This window comes from Tursiops truncatus, chromosome 9 (assembly GCF_011762595.2).
Source record: "Tursiops truncatus isolate mTurTru1 chromosome 9, mTurTru1.mat.Y, whole genome shotgun sequence".
NCBI lineage: Eukaryota > Metazoa > Chordata > Mammalia > Artiodactyla > Delphinidae > Tursiops > Tursiops truncatus.
Window position 1 is genome coordinate 69,081,321 of NC_047042.1, and position 23,056 is coordinate 69,104,376.

Here is a 23,056-nt window from a genome sequence, read left to right on the forward strand (position 1 = left end):
TTTCAGGAATTTGTTTTTAGTAATAATGGAGACATGAAGTGGTCCCATAAATTCTGAGCAGATAATTATAAAATCTTGTTAAATAGTTAAAAATTATTTAAAGATTATGGAAATTATCCAAAGCAGATGAAAGTCAGAGGAGTGTTTAAAGGGGTAAGAAGTGTGAGTTTGTCTAAAACCCAGAATAGCAACTGAGGAAAACTACAAAACACTGCTAAGAGAGATTTTATACATACATTTATTTATTTATTTCTGAAGTATAGCTGATTTACAGTGCTGTGCCAATCTCTGCTGTACAGCAAAGAGACTCAGTTATACACACATAAATTCTTTTTTATATTCTTTTCCATTATGCTTTCTCACAGGATATTGAATACAGTTCCCTGTGCTATACATTAGGATCTTGTTTATCTATTCTAAATGTAATAACTTGCATCTACCAACTCCCAGTCCATCCCTTTCCCTCTCCACCTCCCACTTGACAACCACAAGTCTGTTCTTTATGTCTTTTGAGTCTGTTTCTGTTTTGTAGATAGGTTCATTTGTGCCATATTTTAGATTCCACATATAAGAGATATCATATGGTATTTTAAAAAATTTATTTATTTATTTTTGGCTGAGTTGGGTCTTCGTTGCTGTGCGTGGGCTTTCTCTAGTTGTGAGTGGGGGCTACTCTTTGTTGCGGTGTGTGTGCTTCTCATTGCAGTGGCTTCTCTTGCTGTGGAGCATGGGCTCTAGATGCGCAGGCTTCAGTAGTTGTGGCTTGTGGGCTGTAGAGTTCAGGCTCAGTACAGTAGTTGTGGTGCATGGGCTTAGTTGCTCCGAAGCATGTGGGATCTTCCCAGACCAGGGCTTGAACCTGTGTCCCCTGAATTGGCAGGTGGATTCCCAACCACTGCGCCACCAGGGAAGCCCTGTCATATGGTATTTGTCTTTCTCTTTCTGACTTCACTTAGTATGATAATCTCTAGTTGCATCCATGTTGCTGCAAATGGCATTATTTCATTCTTCTTTATGGCTGAGTAGTATTCCATTGTATATATATACCACATCTTCTTTATTCATCTGTCAGTAGACATTTAGGTTGTTTCCATGTCTTGGTTATTGTGAATAGTGCTGCTATGAACATAGGAATACATGTATTTTTTTGAGTTATAGTTGTATCTGAATATATGCCCAGGAGTGGGATTGCTGGATCATATAGCAATTCTATTTTTAGTTTTTTGAGGAACCTCCATACTGTTTTCCATAGTGGCTGCACCAACTTACATTCCCACCAACAGTGTTGGAGATTTCCCTTTTCTATAAAATTTAAATAAATGGAAAGAAAGGCCATGTTCATGGATTAGAAGATGTAGCATAATTAAGATGTTAATTATTCTAAAACTGACCTATAGATTTAATAAAACCCCAATCAAATATCTCAGTGGGCATTGAAAAATATAAATAGAAAACTGATTCTAAAATTTATATGAAAGTATAAACTACCTAGAATAACCAAACAATTTTGAGTGAGCAAAATTGGATAGCTTTTGAGTGAGAAAAAAGAACAAAGTTGGAGAACTCATTCTACCTGATTTCAAGATTAACTATAAAAGTTACTGTAATCAAGATAGTCTAATTGGTGTAGGGATAGACAAATAAATCAGAGTCCAGAAATAGACCTATACATACATTCAAGTGATTTTTGACAAATGTGCTAATGTAATTCAATAATGGAAAGAAAAGATGTTTTTTCAACAAGTGCTAAAGCTATTGAATATCCATATGTGAAAATAGTAAAGTCCACCCTAACCTCAAAACATATAAAATTTTCGACGTAGGTTAGATGATAGTCCTAAAGGTAAGAGCTAAAACTATAAACGTCTAAAAGAAAACATAGAAGGAAATATTTATGACCATTTATTAGTCAAAGACTTCTAAGGCAGAACAGAAAAAGCATGAAGAAAAAAATTGATAAATTGAAATCCATTACATTTAAAAATACAGGTATTTGATGAGTCATCTATTTTCTCTCAGCTCCAAACCCACTCTTCTAGTCCAGGCTTTGTAATAATGGAGCTGCAGCTGGTAAACATTTCTTTGCCAGTTAGTGTGATGCTAGGCTCAGTAGAGGGCACTGGAGTAATGATGCAAAATGATAGCAGCAAGAACTTTTTGGGGTGATGGAAATGCTATGCACTAATATGGTAGTCCCGTATCACATGTAGCTGCTTAAATTAAGATTTAACTGAATTAAAATTAAAGTTAATAATTCAGTTCCTCAGTCCCCAAGCCACATTTCAAGTGCCTAATAGCCAATGTGGTCAATGGCTACAATATTGGGCAGTTACAGAACATTTTCACCAGCACCAAAAATTCTATTGGATAGTGCTGCTCTATATCTTCAATCTTCATTGTGTTGAATGGTACACTGCTGTGTATATTTATCAAAACTCATCAAATCGTACACTCAGAATCAATGAGTTTTGTTTTATGTAAGTTACACTTCAAGAAAAATTACTCTTTGATTGAAAAGGTGTTAATGGGCTAGTCTAGGGTTTTAGTCAATTTTATCACTGAAATTGCACCATTAAATAAAAGTCTTGCAAAGCTTAATGTTGCCTCCCACCTTTTTGTTTGTTTGTTTGTTTTTTGAGCCAGGGTCAAGCAGTGCTGCAGTGCTTTACAGTCTTGTGTTAATATTTATTCTGAATTTCCATTTTTAAACTAGATTTTCAATTCTTATTTTGCTTTAGAAAATTAAAAACATATCCTTTGGAGATTTAAACAATTTTGTAATCATTTTTCAATGCTATTCATAAAGTTTAATATCCTAAGAGAACTGCCAACAATTTAAATGTTTTTCTAAGATGGTTTAAGCAGTTATTAAAAAATTATTTGGTACATGAAATAAAATATTCCTCTCTAGTTCAACTCCAAGATGCTAGATGATTGCCTTTCCCAGAAAAATGAATAGCTTTTGAGTGAGAAAAAATGTGGAGATGATTCCATGGAGAGGCAGAAGCTGTGTAGGTTTTGTTCAACAAATTGCATCTTGAGCACCTGAACAGAACCTGACAGTCAGTAAACTTCTGGTGAATGATTGACTGAGTGAATGAATGAATTCAGGTACTGGGGGGAAGTCTGTGATTAGTTATGGATTTTGAAACATATACCACCAGCAAAGAACAGAAGACAACTGGGAAAATGCATAGCTATTGTTTTTTAACTAAACACTCCCCCCCAAATTTCTTTTGACTGAGTACCTGGGAAAATTTCCTAATATCTTCTTGTAAAAATATTTATTTATTTGGTTGCGCTGGGTCTTAGTTGCGGCAGGCAGGCTTCTTAGTTGTGGCTCACTGGCTTCTTAGTTGTGGCTTGCCAGCTCCTTAGTTGCGGCTCAAGGGCTCCTTAGTTGTGGCTCACCGACTCCTTAGTTGCAGCATGCAAACTCTTAGTTGCAGCATGCATGTGAGATCTAGTTTCCTGATGAGAGATCAAACCCAGGCCCCCTGCATTGGGAGTGTGGAGTCTTAACCACTGAGCCACCAGGCAAGTCCCCAAATTTCCTAATTTCAAAATCCATTTCCTATAGCAAAGAACAAGCTGGAAGCCTCATTCTAGGCATTTAAAATAGCAAATACTGAGCTTCAGTGTGTCTATGTAGTTTAAATACTTGAAACAGACAACTGAACTACTACCTCCAGGACTTCTATCCAGCTACCTGCAAAGCCACTCCCCTTGCTATCCCCTAGACACCTCAGTGTCAGTGTGCTTCAATCCAAACGCTTCCTCTTTGCTTAACTCCCTCTCCTGGTCTAATTTTTGCATCTTAGTGACAAGAACTACTACTTTACCCAGTCACCCTTGCTAGAAACCAGGAAGTTACTAGAAGAGGAATCTTCTTCTCTCTTTCGACTTTCCAGAGTCAATCAGTTGCCAACTCTTGCTAATACATTTTAAACTGGACTGTCTAGTTGTGTTCAGAAGCATCGCTGAGGGTGGGTGAACACTAGAAGGACAGACGGGAAAGTTGGAATTGATGGTAGCTGGGAAGCGGAGGCTCCCTTAGGGCACATTCTCAAAAAGTGGTCCCCCATTTTTTCTGCAACAGTTGTTAAAATTATGATGAAAAATTCTTAGAAGAAACAATGTGAAGTAAAGACTCTGATATAGAGAAAGTAGTTGGAGCAATAGTGCCATTTTAACTTCTTACCTTTTCTAAGCAGCCAGTGACAGAGAGAGGTTCATCCTTTGTTAGAATACTTTGTCTCTAGTCCCACTTCTATTTAATTCTTTTCACATCTTGATGTCAGTGTCATCCTCCTAAAACTAAAATTTTTATTTCTTCCCTTTTTAAAAACCTTTACCGGTACTCCTTGATACCCAGTAGGATGGCTAGAATAAAAAAGACCAATAATAGCAAGTGTTGACAAGGATGTGGAAAAGTTGGAACTCATACACCACTCGTAGGATTGTAAAATGGTGCATCCACTTTGGAAAGTAGTCTGGCAGTTACTTGAGTGATTAAATATGAGTTACCATATGACCCAGCAATCTCACTCCAGGGTATACACTCAACAGAAATGAAAACTTATGTCCACAAAGAAACTTGTACATAAATGCCTGTGGCAGCATTATTCATAATAGCCAAAAGGTAGAAACAACCCAAATGTCCATCAAAGGATGAATGGATAAATAAAATATGGTAAATCCATACAATAGAATATTATTTAGGCATAGAAAGTTACGAAATACTTGCTACATACTACAATACAAATGAACTCTGAAAATATTATGCTAAGTGAAAAAAGCCAGTCACAAAAGACCACATATTATATGATTCCATTCCTATGAAATGTCCAGAACAGGTAAGTCTATAGAGACAAAAAGTAGATTAGTGGTTTCTTAGGGCTAGCAGAGGGCATAGGGTATGGGGATTGATAGCTAAAAGTTGTGGGGGTTCTTTTTGAGGTAATGAAAATATTCTAAAATTGTGGTGATAGTTGCACACATTTGTGAATATACTAAAAACCAATGAATCGTACATTTAAATGGGTGAATCATGTGGTATGTGAATTGTATCTCAGTAAAGTTGTTAGAATAAATGAAAATTTTAAAACCTTTAGTGATCTACATAGTAAAGCCCAATCTCATCTCACCCATGCTGCATTCTGTGCAGGGCTGGCTTCATGGCCGCATGCTTAGCAGTACACCATCACTGGGCTCCACAATGATGCAATCAGTCCTGACTCAGTGTTTCATCCCCACACTGTCCCTGGATGTTCCAGACTGCTCCATGGGTCCAGTTAACTCTCGTTCATGCTGTTTCCTTTGCTCAGAATGTCTTTCCCAATTGCCCCTTCTTTCTGAGTTCTGCCAGGGAAACACCTACTTATCTTCCAGGTTTATTCACTGGTCACCTCCATTTTAAAACGTTTACCCAACTTTCCCAGGCTGATTGACCACTCTGGCTTTTGTGGTCCATTCTACAAACTTCTATCACAGCATCTCTGGAGCTTGTTTGCTCATGTGTTTCTTTCTCCCTACTTAGACTGTGAGCTTTTCATTGGCAAAGATATTGCCACTGTGTTTTTCTTCTGCATCTTTTCACTGCTTGACCCTGTTTGACATCTGCTGGCTCATCCCTGCCACATAGTGAAATTGAAGCTTAAGAAGAAAGATCAGGCAGTTCTATCTTGGTTTACCTCACACCCTGCCCCTGCTGCTCTGTGGTCCTTTGTGTTCTGATGATTGCAGAGGGCCTCCTTCCAGATTATCTGTCCAAATGCTGAATCTGAATCTGAACTCTGACCCATGCTAGCAAGCGTTTGGCTATGCCGTACACCCTGGCTGGTGTCTGTTGAACATATACCTCTGGAAGTTGACTGCAGAACTTGAACTGGACTGTGAACTTTGCCAGGCCTCTCCAGTTCAGCTATCAACTCTGCTTTGATATAAGACTGATGGTACCAAGGTCCATAACCTGAGCACTTCCCAAGCTGTCCCAACCCAGGTCCTGGTTCTGTGTTCTTAGTCAAGGTTATCCCATGTTAGCTGTGGCTTGGCAAAGTTTCCTCTAATCCTAACCGCACCCTCTCCTATCAGCACAGTTTTCTCTGACCCTTTCTGTCTTAAAAAAAAAAATAATACCCTTTTAGAATCTTTTTAAAAATTGAAGTATAGTTGATTTAAAATGTTGTGTTAATTTCTGTTATACAGCAAAGTGATTCAGTGATACTTATATATACATTCTTTTTGTATGTTCTTTTCCATTATGGTTTATCACAGGATATTGAATATATTTCCCTGTGCTATACATTAGGATCTTTTTGTTTATCCATCCTATATCTAACAGTGTGCATTTGCTAACCCCAAATTCCCACTCCATCCCTCCTCCTCCTCCCCCTTGGGAACCACAAGTCTGTTCTCTATGTCTGCAAATCTGTTTCTGTTTCATAGATAAGTTCATTTCTGTCATATTTTAGATTCCACATGTAAGTGATACCATACGGTATTTGTCTCTTTCTGACTTACTTCACTTAGTATGAAAATCTCTAGTTCCATCCATGTTGCTGCAAATGGCATTACTTCATTCTTTTTTATGGCTGAGTAATATTCCATTGTCTATATGTACCGCATCTTCTTTATCCATTCATCTGTCAGTGGACATGTAGGTTGTTTCCATGTCTTGGCTATTGTGAATAGTGCTGCTACGAACATAGGGGTACATGTATCTTTTTGAGTTATAGTTTTGTCTGGATATGTGCCCTGCAGTGGGATTGCTGGATCATATGGCAATTCTATTTTTAGTTTTTTGATGAACCTCCATACTGTTTTCCATAGTGGCTGTACATTACCATTAACAGTGTAGGAAGGTTCCTTTTTCTCTACACCCTCTCCAGCATTTACTATTTGTAAACTTTTTAATGATGGCCATTCTGACTGGTGTGAGGTAATACTTCATTGTAGTTTTGATTTGCATTTCTCTAATAATTAGGAGTGTTGAGCATCTTTGCATGTGCCTGTTGGCCATCTGTATGTCTTCTTTGGAGAAATGTCTATTTAGTTCTTAGTTCCCATTTTTTGATTAAGTTGTTTGTTTTTTTGCTGTTGAGTTGTATGAGCTGTTTGTATATTTTGGAAATTAAGCCCTTGTCAGTTGCATCATTTGCAAATATTTTCTCCCATTCTATAGGTTGTCTTTTCATATTGCTTATGGTTTCCTTTGCTGTGCAAAAGCTTGTAAGTTTAATTAGGTCCCATTTGTTTATTTTTGCTTTTATTTCTATTGCCTTGGGAGAATGACCTAAGAAAACATTGGTACAATTTATGTCAGAGAATGTTTTTCCTATGTTCTTTTCCAGGAGTTTTATGGTGTCATGTCTTATATTTAAGTCTCTAAGCTATTTTGAGTTTAGTTTTTTTTTTTTTTTTTTGAGTTTAGTTTTGTGTATGGTGTAAGAGTGTTTTCTAACTTCATTGATTTACATGCAGCTGTCCAACTTTCCCAAAACCCCTTGCTGAAGAGACTGTCTTCTTCCTGTCGTATATTCTTGCCTCCTTTGTCAAAGATTAATTGGCCATAGGTGTGTACGTTTATTTACGAGCTCTCTATTCTGTTCCATTGATCCAGATGTCTGTTTTTGTGTCAATACCACACTCTTTTGATTACTGTAGCTTTGTAGTATTGTCTGAAATCTGGGAGGGTTATGCCTCCTGCTTTTTTGTTTTCCTCAGGATTGCTTTGGCAATTGTGTGACCCCTCTCTTTCTCTGCCTGCCCACAGCATCCTATGTTTACACCAAGTGCTTATGACTGCACCTAATGGACTATCCTGTAATCATTGTCTGTCTGCCTGTTTCCCTCTCCCACTAGATCTAGGCTAGAGCTTGTCAACAATTTTTTCTACTTTAACACATGATAGTGATTTTCATTTGCCGGCACACCTCCATGGATTTATCCAGATGAATTTTAACTCTATCCCTTCTATTCCTACTCAAGAATGTGTATCATGATGCCAGTAAATGAGTACAAAGTTATTATAAGGATAACCAAATCCATTCTAATCTTTTAAAGTAAGTATTTCACCAACTTCAGTACTTTGTTATTAATAGCAAATCACTTGTGCTAGCCCTCTTGGGTGGCTGCACTACACCAATGTTTTATGAGGGCCTCTATGCAGAATCATGGGTTCCCAGGAGCTGGAGCTACATCACAGCTGTCTCTGTAAACCCAGAGTCTGGCACATTTTCTGACAGTAGCAGGTACTCAGTATGTGGTTGTTAAATTGGTCGCTGATGATGAATTATAAAATAAGATTAATTTTTTTACAATTCCCTGGGTTTTCATAAAAACAAAAAGGAGACCGAGGGTAACTATCTCCAGATATGTCAGCTGTCTAATGGAGGCAGCTTCTAAGGCCAGAGTTCTTTAGAATTGGGTTTCCTTTCACAATAAGGCCATGAAAGAGCTTACTGTTCAGGAGAAGTAATATACAATGTAGTTAATGAGCCGGTCCACTCCTGGAATATTGTTAATTTTACACACAGATGAGTGGTTTCCAGTCTGTAATTATGGATCTCTTTTGGGTATCCGTATGGAATCCACTACGTGAATCCATAAATCTGTTTCATATTCTTTTGGTCAGATGCTTACATAATAATACTTCTAGGGTATTATTACTCCAAGGAGCTCACAATCACAAGTAGCACAGTAGAAATAACTTCTGTCTTAAAGAACATGATTCTAATACTGTGTTCACTAGTATCAAAAGTGTGACTTTAGCCAAGTCACTTTGATTTGCTGAGGCTTTAAAATGGGAATTAATTGAATAGTCTCTAATCTCCTCGCTCACTCTAAAGTTCCTGAGTCTAACAAGTATTGAAAGACTTTAGAAAGTACATGGACAGATCGTCGCCCTACAAAATGAGAATAAAAAATTGTAAAGGTTAGTCAAAATATTTATGTAGCCTTCCAAGGAGGAAAGATTGGTGCCTTAGCCCCCAAGTCACAGGAGACACTGGGCTCCCTTGTTCATTTCTATACAGAATGGGTACCTAGCCAGGGATGGGGAAAAACAAAGTAATTATGGCAAAGGTTCCAGATTTGCCACATGGCTGATACACATGGATTGTGTCTTGGAGTGGCTCCATAATTAGGGCCAGACAAGATCCTTTGGGGAGGGTAGTAGGGTTTGGATTGTGGTTTAGACAGAGCATTGCTTCTTCTGGCATTTAGGATTCACCAGCCTATAGTTGTCCTCACCAGTCTGTGAGATTTGTGAGAGGGCAGCCTGTCTAACTTGAAAGAGTGATGTGATGGGAACTGGAGTCCAAAGGAAAGATGAGCCTTTGAAGGCAGAGAGACATAGCTTCCACAGGAGGTAACAGGAGGAAGGATGGAGAAATAGGTATTGACACAGGTAGGTTTCACATATGGAGGTGAGAATGTGAGGGTGTTCCCATCTAATAATATCTGTTTCCTCAAAAAGTCAAGAGTCAAGGTCATCAACTGAGAATGAAAAGGGAAGGGGGTGTAGGAGGTTTTTTGAGAGGGAAGGGGTATGAAATAATTGTCTTAGAGAGTGGGAATGTGAGCTTGCTAGGGAAACACTGTAGACTTTCCAGGATGTGTTGCATGCCCATTTGAGATATGTATTCATGAATTTAAGTGGTGCTCTAGCATCACCAAGATACAGGAAAAGAGGCTATTCAGGTTCATCCAGGGTTTTGTTAGGATTGTACACTCAACGGTGAAAGCATAAAGGGAGTGATAGTCTTGATGATTACCAAAATAGATAGCTGAAGACAGAACAAGGGTATGTTAGCAATAGATAGAAGGGTCATTGAAAATTGTAGCAGTGGAGGAGGTTGTTAAGAGAGTAAGTGAGCTCAAAGAAATAGAAGCTGGGAGCTAGAAATGGGATGTTTGAAACAGATTATGGGAATGGCTGGCTGAGGTGCTGTGGAAGAAAAAGTCTCTGGAATTGAGTGGGTTGAGAAATTGAGACACTGAGGTGTATGATGGGTCATCTGTATGGATGTCATCATCACTAAGGATGATGACAGAAGTCGGAGTGTTAAGGAAGACTCTGGTCTAGGATCTAGGATCTAATCCTCTCAAAGAAGGAGTGGGGTAACTAGGAGATAAGAATATGATAGCATTGGGGAGGTAGAGCAGCTAGTATAGTGGGCTGGCATGAGCTTCAAATTCATAGAAGGAAGGGGGAAATGATTTCATGTTGCAATGGAAAGCATGGAGGATAATCTACCTTCTAACCCTTTTGTATGTGCAATGTGAGAGGGGAAAAAAATCACCTCTACTTGAGATGATTACAGAAAAAGCAATGCCGTTAGGAGATAACCTGGTTTCATTTAAGGCAAAGAGAAGGGAATGTTCAGCGAAGACATTGAAGATACAGTGTTTACTAATGAGGAATTTTAGAGAATTCAAGAGCAACATTTGGAAGGGAAGGTAGGGTGGTGTGCTGGGTCAGATTCAGGGATGTATTGGGCAGAGTGGGGGAAATTGACGACAGTGGAAGAGTGTGGACTTCTAAAAGGGCAGGGATAGAATCGTAGATGTGAAGTCTCTACCCCGAGAGGGCCAAAGGGTCTCAATACTTATCTCAGTGGTAAGATATCTTAGGAATCTTACGTTTCTGTACTTTCTATGCTGAATTGTGGAGGCTTTTAGGTAAGAGTAGGAGTAAAGCAAACCTCTGGGGCATGAACTTATTTTCAAGTTATAATTATGAACTTGTGGTTCAGTAGAACTTGTTTAATAAATATACTGGTAGAAACCGTTAGAGCTCAGAAAATGATAAGGCATTGGTAGTAGTCTAATAACATACAATATCACTGGTTGATAAGTGAAAAATCACTGTTTCTTCTTCTCCACCATAAGTTCTTCACCTGGTCCAGATTTTCGGGAGGGAGAATCCATAACTTTCACTAAATTCTCAAAGCAGTCTTTGAACCTCCAAAAGATTACCAACCACTGGTCTACATGATCAATCAAACATTGGATGAGTTTCTTTTTCTCTGAATTAATTGAAATTCAGTCTGGATTTACCAAGCTTTTTGTCATCACTTGGACACAAATGTTAATCTTTAGTTTACATAATCGAGTTCTCTGTGAACTCTTGTTGGAGTATAATGAAGAATACTATGCAGAGGAAGCTTAGTAATTTCCCATAATTCCTAAGAGAGCCTTTTCAATGTACTGCACTTCATAAATCAATGAGTAAATAAAGAGACATGGTTAACAGACAACGGCATGTTGTCCCTATGAATATGCTTGATTGCATAAGAAAAAAGCCTGCATGAACTACTTGGGATATACATTAATGGTTTGAATAGTACTCTGCACAAAAACAAATACCTCATTAACAGACTTCATTGGAATCGATGATAATTCTGACCTGTAGTCAGAATTTTTATGTCTTTGCATTAAGAAAAATGTGTTTGATATGAATATTAATCATATAAACAAAGGAAATGAACAGCTTATTTGAATGAAGTCCTTTAGTCCAATAAGCTATTTTCAAAAGCATTTGGAAAACCATAGAGTTTTTGAATAGTACCGATGAATATGTTAATGACAAATGGTTATTTATTTACTAAAGAACTCATAAACATTTTCTAAGAACCACAGCCCTACTTCACTACCCTGCCAGTCAACAATGTGACTATAGGTCCTCACGCTATAAGCCCCACATGCGCCCTCCAGTTAGTGTATATTTATTAAAGTTAATCAATTTTTCCTTTTCTCTCAAATCCATAAATATAAAAATAGACAATAATTCTATTGTAAAAGACTATTTTGACACAGATATTCAGGCTTGTGAGTTAATGAAACTAATAGTTTCCTTTGGCTTGTGATAATTTCAAATGCTTTGAAACGATTCGTAGATGGCTGGATAAATTGAAGTTTTTTTGTTTTGTTTTGTTTTTGTTTGTAAAAACAGCTGGTTTATTCTTTTGATTTATTGTATGTATTAAAAGTTACTTCCTTGAGATGGCACATTGGCAGGTTTGCTGTTTCCTGACACTGTGAATATTTAAAAACAAATTATTTTTGAAAGTTTTATCATCCAGAAAGAAACAGGAAGAATAAGAGTTTTTCTACAGTTGAAATGGTAATTTTTCAAAAAACGTTGAGAGGAAAAAATATAAACCATTCTTGATAAAGCAATGAGGCAGTTTCAAATTAAAATTACAAATTTAAATGAAGTAATTTTATAAAATATTGAAACTAGCTAAAATTACATGCATAGGTATTTAATCAATAGTAAGAGATGAACAGCAGTGGAACTTAAATATGATAGGATTTATCAATAATAAATAAACATTTTTAGTGCAAATAGTGCAGGAAAATTTCTCAAAGCAAAGATCATAGCAATCATTCTAATCTGTACAAAATTAGTCTCAGTTCTGTATACAATCTATATAGTTTATCTATGAATTCAGCCGCTGTGATGAAATGCCAATTTTCAAATCGTAAACATAAATGTGCTTAGTTTTGTGTCCCATTCCTCTCTTGGCAGTTCATGTTTTCAGGAAAATCTACAGTGGAGCATGAAATTGGCTGTGCATTGCTATCACTTGTTGAAGTTTCTCTCCCTTGGCTCTTCTACAGTGACAAATTGTTTTCTTTTCCATGAAGCTACTGAGAAAATCATCTATATCAGTTTTTCCCTCCAAGAAATCTTCTGCAGTATTATCAGATTCCTCCTCACCTTCATGTGCAGCTACTTTCAATTTTGCCTATTGGGCACTCTCACTACAGCTCTTGCTAAGTTCGTGTTGCCTTTGCATCTTCTTTTCAAAAGTTGATTTCTTTTGTGTAAGTAAATCATACTCATCTAAAACAGTTTGCCTTTTGGCTTGCAAGCTGGGCTCCAAAAGGAGATTTTTTCTTGCTAGTTCCTCAGTACTTTTTACTAAGTCATCCTTGTCAGTAATAATTTGTTTTAGTTGAGGCAAAGTCAGAAACTGTTCTAGTAATATCTCCTCTTGTTCATTCATATCTGTAAGTTGTGATACACTTAGTTCTGAGAGTTCTGGAAATGCATCAGGGATATCAGGCATCTTGTAACCAAAGGCATTTTGGCTTATCGGTGCTGAAGTGTCTGTTGTGGGAATTGGTAATGGCAGATTTGAAAGGACACCAAATGAAGGAGCAGCAGAGTGGGTTTGGCTGTTGTATAGCTTGTCGTTGAAGAGGAAACAGTGTCAGCAACAGATAAAGAACTGATGGTCCTGGTAGCTTCTTGTGGGGAATATGGAGGAAGAAATGGAAAACCCTGAGAAACATAAGGAGGAATCCCACCTGGGTTACTGTGCAGGTATGGGAATGCTGTTGAAGCAGGAACTGAAATTGGAGGATTCTTCCAAAACTCATCCAATAGACTCTGAATAATTTTCCCAAGGTCTGAGAGCATTGTTAAAATTGTTTCCTAATGAAGAGGTAACATACACTCTTTGTTTATCCACTAAGTGATGTCGTATTGGTGGATAAACACTGATCACTGGTTTTTCCTGAGGAAATTGTGGAGGAAGCAATATATGAATGCTAATTGTCAGGGTGTTTACAGTGAATGGCAACCTGTATTCCACATCTTTCTGTATTTCAGCTACACTGGGGTGTGCATTCCAGAGGGACTCGATCAGGTGCCACTTCTGCTGTTGGAGGCTGGGGAGACTACCGCGGGGTCCCGCCGCAGGGGAGGAGGTGCTGTTGGTCAGGGAAACAGCCAGCTCATCCTCCACGGGTGCCCGGGCCCGAGGCCCTAGAAGGCTCTGGCCTGCTTCTCCCAGCTGCTCAGCGCGGCGGTTCTCCACTGACAGAGGGGGAGTGGGCAGGGACAGAGGGGGAGAGGGCAGGGATGCCCCAGCTCAAGTGGTGGGGAGCCGCGTCTTCTCTAAGCAAGCCAGCCGGGGGTCCTAGCTCAGGGGGCCATGCTCTGACTGGTAACAGCTGGAGACAGGGAACTCGCCGCCCGGGACTGGCAGTCCTACCTTCACGGCCCTGACAGCCCAACCAGCCGATAAACTGAAATTTTCAGATAAGGTTTTATTTTACTGTTCTTAGGACAATGAAGGTAAATCAAATTGTATAATCTTAGAAGCTAAAATAATAAAATTTGGAATACAAATATAAAACGCTGTCTATAATATGAGCTAGATCGTCTTTTATTCCCTATATGTAACAGAGGGCCTGGCTCATTGTGAGTGCTCAAGGAATATTTTCTATAATGAGTGAGTAAAATATAACAAATTTTTCACACTTTTTTTTTTAATACAGAAGGTTCTTATTAGTCATCAATTTTATACACATCAGTGTATACATGTCAATCCCAATCTCCCAATTCATCCCACCACCACCCCATCCCCCGCCACTTTCCCCACTTGGTGTCCATACGTTTGTTCTCTACATCTGTGTTTCAATTTCTGCTCTGCAAACCAGTTCATCTGTACTATTTTTCTAGGTTCCACATATATGCGTTAATATACGATATTTGTTTTTCTCTTTCTGATTTACTTCACTCCGTATGACAGTCTCTAGATCCATCCACGTCTCAACAAATGACCCAATTTAGTTCCTTTTTATGGCTGAGTAATATTCCATTGTATATATGTTTCACATCTTTATCCATTCGTCTGTCGTTGGGTATTTAGGTTGCTTCCATGACCTGGCTATTGTAAACAGTGCTGCAATGAACATTGGGATGTATGTGTCCTGTTAAATATGTTTTTCTCTGGGTATATGCCCAGTAGTGGGATTGTTGGATCATATAGTAATTCTATTTTTAGTTTTTTCAGGAACCTCCATACTATTCTCCACAGTGGCTGTATCAATTTACATTCCCACCAACAGTGCAAGAGGGTTCCCTTTTCTCCACAGCCTCTCCAGCATTTGTTGTTTGTAGATTTTCTGATGATGCCCATTCTAAATGGTATGAGGTAATACCTCATTGTGGTTTTGATTTGCATTTCTCTAATAATTAGTGATGGTGAGCAGCTTTTCATGTACTTCTTGGCCACCTGTATGTCTTCTTTGGAGAAATGTCTGTTTAAGTCTTCTGCCCATTTTTTGATTGGGTTGTTTGTTTTTTTAATATTGAGCTGCATGAGCTGCTTGTAAATTTTGGAGATTAATCCTTTGTCTGTTGCTTCATTTGCAAATATTTTCTCCCATTCTGAGGGTTGTCTTTTGGTCTTGTTTATGGTTTCCTTTGCCGTGCAAAAGCTTTGAAGTTTCATTAGGTCCCATTTGTTTATTTTTGTTTTTATTTCCATTACTCTATGAGGCAGATCAAAAAAGATCTTGCTGTGATTTATGTCAAAGAGTGTTCTTCCTATGTTTTCCTTTAAGAGTTTTATAGTGTCCGGTGTTACATCTATGTCTCTAATCCATTTTGAGTTTATTTTTGTGCATGGTGTTAGGGAGTGTTCTAATTTCATTCTTTTACATGTAGCTGTCCACTTTTACCAGCACCACTTATTGAAGAGACTCTCTTTTCTCCATTGTATATCCTTGCCTCCTTTGTCATAGATTAGTTGACCATAGGAGTATGGGTTTATCTCTGGGCTTCCTATCTTGTTCCATTGATCTATGTTTCTGTTTTTGTGCCAGTACCATATTGTCTTGATTACTGTAGCTTTATAGTATAGTCTGAAGTTAGGGAGTCTGATTCTTCCAGCTCTGTTTTTTTCCCTCAAGAATACTTTGGCTATTTGGGGTGTTTTTTGTCTCCATACAAATTTTAAGATTTTTTGTCCTAGTTCCATAAAAAATGCCATTGGTAATTTCATAGGGATTGCATTGAATCTGTAGATTGCCTTGGGAAGTATAGTCATTTTCACAATATTGATTCTTCCAATCCAAGAACATGGTATATCTCTCCATCTGTTGGTATCATCTTTAATTTCTTTCCTCAGTGTCTTACAGTTTTCTGCATACAGGTCTTTTGTCTCCCTAGGTAGGTTTATTCCTAGGTATTATATTCTTTTGGTTGCAGTGGTATATGTGTTTCCTTAATTTCTATTTCGGATTTTTCTTCATTAGTGTATAGGAATGCAAGAGATTTCTGTGCATTAATTTTGTATCTTGCAAGTTTACCAAATTCATTGATTAGCTCTAGTAGTTTTCTGGTGGCATCTGTAGGATTCGCTATGTATAGTATCATGTCATCTGCAAACAGTGACAGTTTTACTTCTTCTTTTCCAATTTGTATTTGTTTTGTTTCTTTTTCTTCTCTGATTGCTGTGGCTAGGACTTCCAAAACCATGCTGAATAATAGTGGCAAGAGTGGACATCCTTGTCTTGTCCTGATCTTAGAGGAAATACTTCCAGTTTTTCACCATTGAGAATGATGTTTGCTGTGGTTTTGTCATATATGGCCTTTATTATGTTGACGTAAGTTCCCTCTATGCCCACCTTCTGGAGAGTTTTTATCATAAATGGGTGTTGAATTTTGTCAAAAGCTTTTTCTGCATCTATTGAGATGATCATATGTTTTTTTTTTGTTGTTTTTTTTTTGCGTTATGCGGGCCTGTCACTGTTGTGGCCTCTCCCATTGCGGAACACAGGCTCCGGACATGCAGGCTCAGTGGCCATGGCTCACGGGCCCAGTCGCTCTGCGGCATGTGGGATCCTCCCGGACTGGGGCACAAACCCGCGTCCCCTGCATCAGCAGGCAGACTCCCAACCACTGCGCCACCAGGGAAGCCCGATCATATGGTTTTTATTCTTCAATTTTTTAATATAGTGTATCACAGTGATTGATTTGCATATATTGAAGAATCCGTGCATCTCTGGGAAAAATCCCACTTGGTCATGGTGTATGATCCTTTTAATGTGTTGTTGGATTCTGTTTGCTAGTATTTTGTTGAGGATTTTTGTATCTATATTCATCAGTGATATTGGTCTGTAATTTTCTTTCTTTGTGACATCCTTGTCTGGTTTTGGTATCAGGGTGATGGTGACCTCATAGAATGAGTTTGGAAGTGTTCCTTCCTCTGCAGTTTTTTGGAAGAGTTTGAGAAGGATGGGTGGTAGCTCTTCTTAAATGTTTGATAGAATTCATCTGTGAAGCCATCTGGTCCTGGACTTTTGTTTGTTGGAAGATTTTAAATCACAGTTTCAATTTCATTTCTTGTGATTGGTCTGTTCATATTATCTATTTCTTCCTGGTTCAGTCTTTGGAGGTTATGCCTTTCTAAGAATTTGTCCATTTCTTCCAGGTTGTCCATTTTATTGGCATACAGGTGCTTGTAGTAATATCTTAGAATGCTTTGTATTTCTGCCATGTCTGTTGTGACTTCCCCTTTTTCATTTCTAATTTTATTGATTTGAGTCTTCTCCCTCTTTTTCTTGATGAGTCTGGCTAATGGTTGATCAATTTTGTTTATCTTGCCAAAGAACCAGTGTTTACTTTTACTGATCTTTGTTTCTATTTCATTTATTTCTGCTCTGATCTTTATGATTTCTTTCCTTCTGCTGACTTTGGGTTTTGTTTGTTCTTCTTTCTCCAGTTCCTTTAGGTGTAAGGATAGATTGTTTATTTGAGATTTTTCTTGCTTCTTGAGGTAGGCTTGTAGAGCTATAAACTTTCCTCTTAAAACTGCTTTTGCTGTATCCCATAGGTTTTGGATCGTCGTGTTTTCATTTTCATTTCTCTCCAGGTATTTTTTGATTTCCTCTTTGATTTCTTTGGTGATCTCCTGGTTATTTAGTAACGTATTGTTTAGCCTCCATGTGTTTGTGTTTTTTATGTTTTTTTCCCTGTAATTGATTTCTAATCTCATAGCATTGTGGTCAGAAAAGATGCTTGATATGATTTCAATTTTCTTAAATTTACTGAGGTTTGATTTGTGACCCAAGATGTGATCTATCCTGCAGAATGTTCCGTGCGCACTTGAGAAGAAAGTGTAATCTTCTGTTTCTGGATGGAATGTCCTCTAAATATCCATTAAATCTGTCTGGTCTATTGTGTCATTTAAAGCTTCTGTTTCCTTATTAATTTTCTGTTTGGATGATCTGTCCATTGGTGTAAGTGAGGTGTTAACGTCCCCCACTATTATTGTGTTACTGTCGATTTCCACTTTTATAGCTGTTAGCAGTTGCCTTATGTATTGAGGCGCTCCTATGTTGGGTGCATATATATTTATAATTGTTATATCTTCTTCTTGGATTGATCCCTTGATCATTATGTATTGTCCTTCCTTGTCTCTTGAAACATTCTTTATTTTAAAGTCTATTTTATCTGATATGAGTATTGCTACTCCAGCTTTCTTTTGATTTCCATTTACATGGAATATCTTTTTCCATCCTCTCACTTTCAGTTTGTATGTGTCCCTAGGTCTGAAGTGGGTCTCTTGTAGACAGCATATATATAGGTCTTGTTTTTGTATCCATTCAGCTATCCTGTGTTTTTAGGTTGGAGCATTTAATCCATTCACATTTAAGGTAATTATTGATATGTATGTTCCTATGACCATTTTCTTAATTGTTTTGTGTTTGTTTTTGTAGGTCCTTTTCTTCTCTTGTGTTTCCCACTTAGAGAAGTTCCTTTAGCATTTGTGTGGAGCTGGTTCGTGGTGCTTAATTGTCTTAGCTTTTGCTTGTCTGTAAAGCTTTTGGTTTCTCCATCAAATCTGAATGAGATCCTTGCCGGGTAGAGTAATCTTGGTTGTAGGTTCTTCCCTTTCATCACTTTAAATTTATCGTGCAACTCCCTTCTGGCTTGTAGAGTTTCTGCTGAGAAATCATCTGTTAACCTTATGGGAGTTCCCTTGTATGTTATTTGTCGTTTTTCCCTTGCTGCTTTCAATAATTTTTGTTTGTCTTTAATTTTTGCCAATTTTATTACTATGTGTCTCGGTGTGTTTCTCCTTGTGTTTGTCCTGTATGGGACTCTCTGCGCTTCTTGGACTTGGGTGACTGTTTCCTTTCCTATGTTAGGGAAGTTTTTGACTATAGTCTCTTCAAATATTTTCTCAGGTCCTTTTTCTCTCTCTTCTCCTTCTGGGACCCCTATAATGAGAATGTTGTTGTGTTTAATGTTTTCCCAGAGGTCTCTTAGGCTGTCTTCATTTTTTTTCATTCTTTTTTCTTTATTTTGTTCTGCAGCGGTGAATTCCTCCATTCTGTCTTCCAGGTCACTTATCCGTTTTTCTGCCTCAGTTATTCTGTTATTGATTCCTTCTAGTGTAGTTTTCATTTCAGTTATTGTATTGTTCATCTGTGTTTGTTTGTTCTTTAATTCTTCTGGGTCTTTGTTAAAGATTTCTTTCATCCTCTTGACCTTTGCCTCCATTCTTTTTCCAAGGTCGTTGATCATCTTCCCTATCATTATTCTGAATTCTTTTTCTGGAAGGTTGCCTATCTCCAGTTCATCTAATTGTGTTTCTGTGGTTTTACCTTGTTCCTTCATCTGGTACATAGCCCTCTGCCTTTTAATCTTGTCTATCTTTCTGTGAATTTGGTTTTTGTTTCACAGGCTGTGGGATTGTAGCTCTTCTTGTTTCTGCTGTCTGGCCTTTGGTGGGTGAGGCTATCTAAGAGGCTTATGCAAGTTTCCTCCACACATTTTTGATGTCTAGAAGACATTGTCAGTTTGGAGAGATGTATTCTAAGTCTTTTTCTGTGGCTCAAACTGTATATAGTTAAAAATACATATTTAAATTAACTTGGTATATAGGATTAAGGGTTTTCTGACTGGTGTGCATTTTGTAAGCCAACTGTACATGAGCAGCAAATACTATAACAATTTTTACTTATTTACATATGGATGAAGAAATACCAAATAGTGAAGTAAATCATGGTGCACCAACCAGATTTTCTATATCTAAAAAATCTTGTGATATGTTCAACAGCAAAAAGACAAATAACCAAATTTAAAAACGGACAAAGGACATGAATAGACGTTTCTTCAAATAAGATATATAATAGGTACATGAAAAGATGCTCAACATCACTAGTCATTGGGAAAATGCAAATTAAAACCACAATAAGATATTACCTTATACCTGTTAGAATGGCCATTATCAAAAAGACAAGAGATAACAAATGCTGGCAAGGATGTGGAGAAAAGGGAACCCTTGTGAACTGTTGGTGGGAATGTAAATTAATGCAGCCACTAGGAAAAAGAGTATGGAGGTTCTTCAAAAAATTAAAAACAAAGCTATCATATGATCCAGCAATTCCACTTCTGGGAATATATCCAAAGGAAACAAAAACATTAACTCAAAAAGATATTTGCAACCTTGTGTTCCTAGCAGCATTAGTTACAATAGCCAAGATATGAAAACAACCTCAGTGCCCAACAACAGATGAATGTATAAAAAAGTTATGATATATATATATATATATATACAATGGAATATTACTTAGCCATAAAAAATGAGGAAATCCTAACATTCTCATCAACTTGGATGGACCTTGAAGGAGTTATGCTAAATATGTCAGACAGAGAAAGCCAAATACTGTATTATCTCAATTATATGTGGAATCTAAAAAGAAAACAAAGCAAAGCAAAACAAAATAAAAACTAAACTTATAGAAAAAGAGTCAGACTTGTGGTTACCAGAGGTAAAGAATTGGGGGAGGAAAAATTGGAGGAAGGAAGTGGTCAAAAGGTACAAACTTCCGGTTATACGATAAATAAGTACTAAGGATGTGATATATCCAATACAACATGATGACTATGGCTAACACTGCTGTATGATATATAGGAATGTTATTAAGGGAGTAAATCCTAATTCTCATCACAAAGAGAAAATTTTTTCCTTTTTTCTTTCCTTCTTTCTTTTCTTTTTATTTTATGTATGTGAGAAGATAGATGTTAACTGAATCTATTGTAATCATTTCAGAATATATGTAAATCAAACCATCCTGCTGTATACCTTAAGTTTATACAGTGATGTACGTCAATTATTTCTCACCAAAACTGGGGGAAAATCTTATGAAAGATAGAATTAACTATTTCAATTGTATTTCAAGGACGAATAGAGGGAAAATGCATTTAGGTTGTAGTTACTGGGAATGAAAACCTTCAATACATTTTTAAAAAATTTGAGTTAAATAGGTCTACAACTTGGAGCCATAAGAAATTGCTTAAACACCAAGTTTTCTTACAGAATTAATAGATGCTGGCAGAATTTATAATTAGTCATATTACCTGGTGTTGGTAGAGTCCATATTCCCATTACTTTCTTTCCTTGTTTGTATGGATTTCATTAACAGAAATGTATTGGGGAAATGTACACAATAGGTGTTTAATAAATATTAAGTGAACAAATGAAAAATGATGAAGGAAAATGATTTTGTAACCTATTTTTACAGTTGAATGTTCTGGTTTATTCATTTAGCAAATATTTATTGAGCACCTACTTTGTGCTGGGCACTGTCCCAGGACTGCAGATATGGACACAGTGGAGCCCAAGTTCCTACCCTTATGACACTCACATCCTAGGGTATCAGGCTAGTCCTGATGGAGTGCTTAGTTAGTGCCTGGCGGAGTTCTACTACATTACACATATTAACTCATTTAATCTCCACAAGTGCTCTATATTGTTGGTGTTATTATTATCCATCATCATTTTACTGATGAGGAATCTGAGGGTCAGAGAAGTTGAGAAACTTGCCTATAGTCACACAGTTAATAGGAACTGACAAGTTCAAACCCAGGCAGTATAGTTCCAGAGCTGTCTCTGTGACCTGTTTATGACTACAGGAGAAAGTAAAATATGAATAGGTTTGGTGATGAAACTCCAAAAGGGCAACTATTTTACTAATGGGTGAAAGTTTTATAGTAATTTAGTGTCCATTGTCAATCAAAAATCTTTTCACATGTATTGCTTGAATAATTGAGTGACTCTTACTAGACACTGGGTGAAAGTTTTGACACTAGTACTTAAGATTCTTGGACTAAAATTTCTCTTTATAGACCAATATGGCAATTCTCACTGCTTTGTTTATATATTTTTTAAAACAAGGAGTGTGATAATATATTCTGTCAATATATTTTTCTTTCACAGTTTAATTCGAGAGATTTGAAAGAGTGGAGGTCCTGATAAAGAGTAAATAGAAGGATATAATGCCATGTTAGACATTCCTGAGTGGTAATAATGGGAGTGGAAGCTTTTAGATATTATATTTCCAAAGGAGTTACATTAAATCTATTTACTATAATACAAAGAAATGTGATTTTTTTGGCTTATTTTTCACACTTTGGCCTGAATTGGAGATTGCTTCTTCATGTAATTTATAAATATATATAATTTCAGAGCTATAGTAAGATGCTAGCCTTATGGCTAGAGAAATGAAGAAGGCTGGAGTTGGACTATGTTGTTGATGTCTAGGCAGCTAGTCTGGGCAGGTTAGGAAAGAAGAGAACTGTTTGAAAAAGTTGGAAAAAGTGGACGGAAACCTTGAAAGACTTACACAGAGGTGTGCGAAGAACAGTAAAGAAAGGTGCTGAAGAATAGATATTAATTAGCAAGATTGCAAGCTAACTTCACTAGGCTGAGAGGAATAATACGTAGTATCCTTAGATAGGCTTTTCTGGCTCTAAAGTTCCAGAACGTTCACAGGGGAACAAGCTGTTGCTGAAGCAAGAAGCTTGATATTTTTTAAATTCAATATACATTCTTTTTTTTTTTAATGTTTGAGAACCAGTAGTTAATTTAATTTAATTTAGTTTATTCGTCTGCACTGTACAGCATGCAGGATCCCAGTTCCCTGACTAGGGACCAAACCCCTTGCAGTGGAAGTGCACAGTCCCAACCACTGGACCGCCAGGGAAGTCCCTTGATGTCCTATTTACGTCCTCACCCAACAGTCCTGAAGCACCGGCTGGCCTCTTCCTCTTCTGTAAGCACTTGGGAGTAAGCTGCAGAGGCAAACAGGGGCAGGATGGCTCAACAATGACTTGTCTGAGCCCAGACCACACTGTGTTTTTCTGTTAGTGTTTGGAACAGAATTCGAAGTCCTTAAGATTTTACATTATTTAGCCTTCAATAGATTTTCAGATACCTGAACTTTAAAGTATCAGTCCTTC

The 23,056-nt window shown here is 37.4% G+C and overlaps 1 pseudogene; it reads right to left on the reverse strand.

Moving 5' to 3' along the window:
* Positions 1–12,506: 12,506 nt before the first annotated feature.
* Positions 12,507–13,753, reverse strand: LOC101318385 (vacuolar protein sorting-associated protein 37A pseudogene; annotated as a pseudogene).
* Between the last annotated feature and the right edge of the window lie 9,303 nt (positions 13,754–23,056).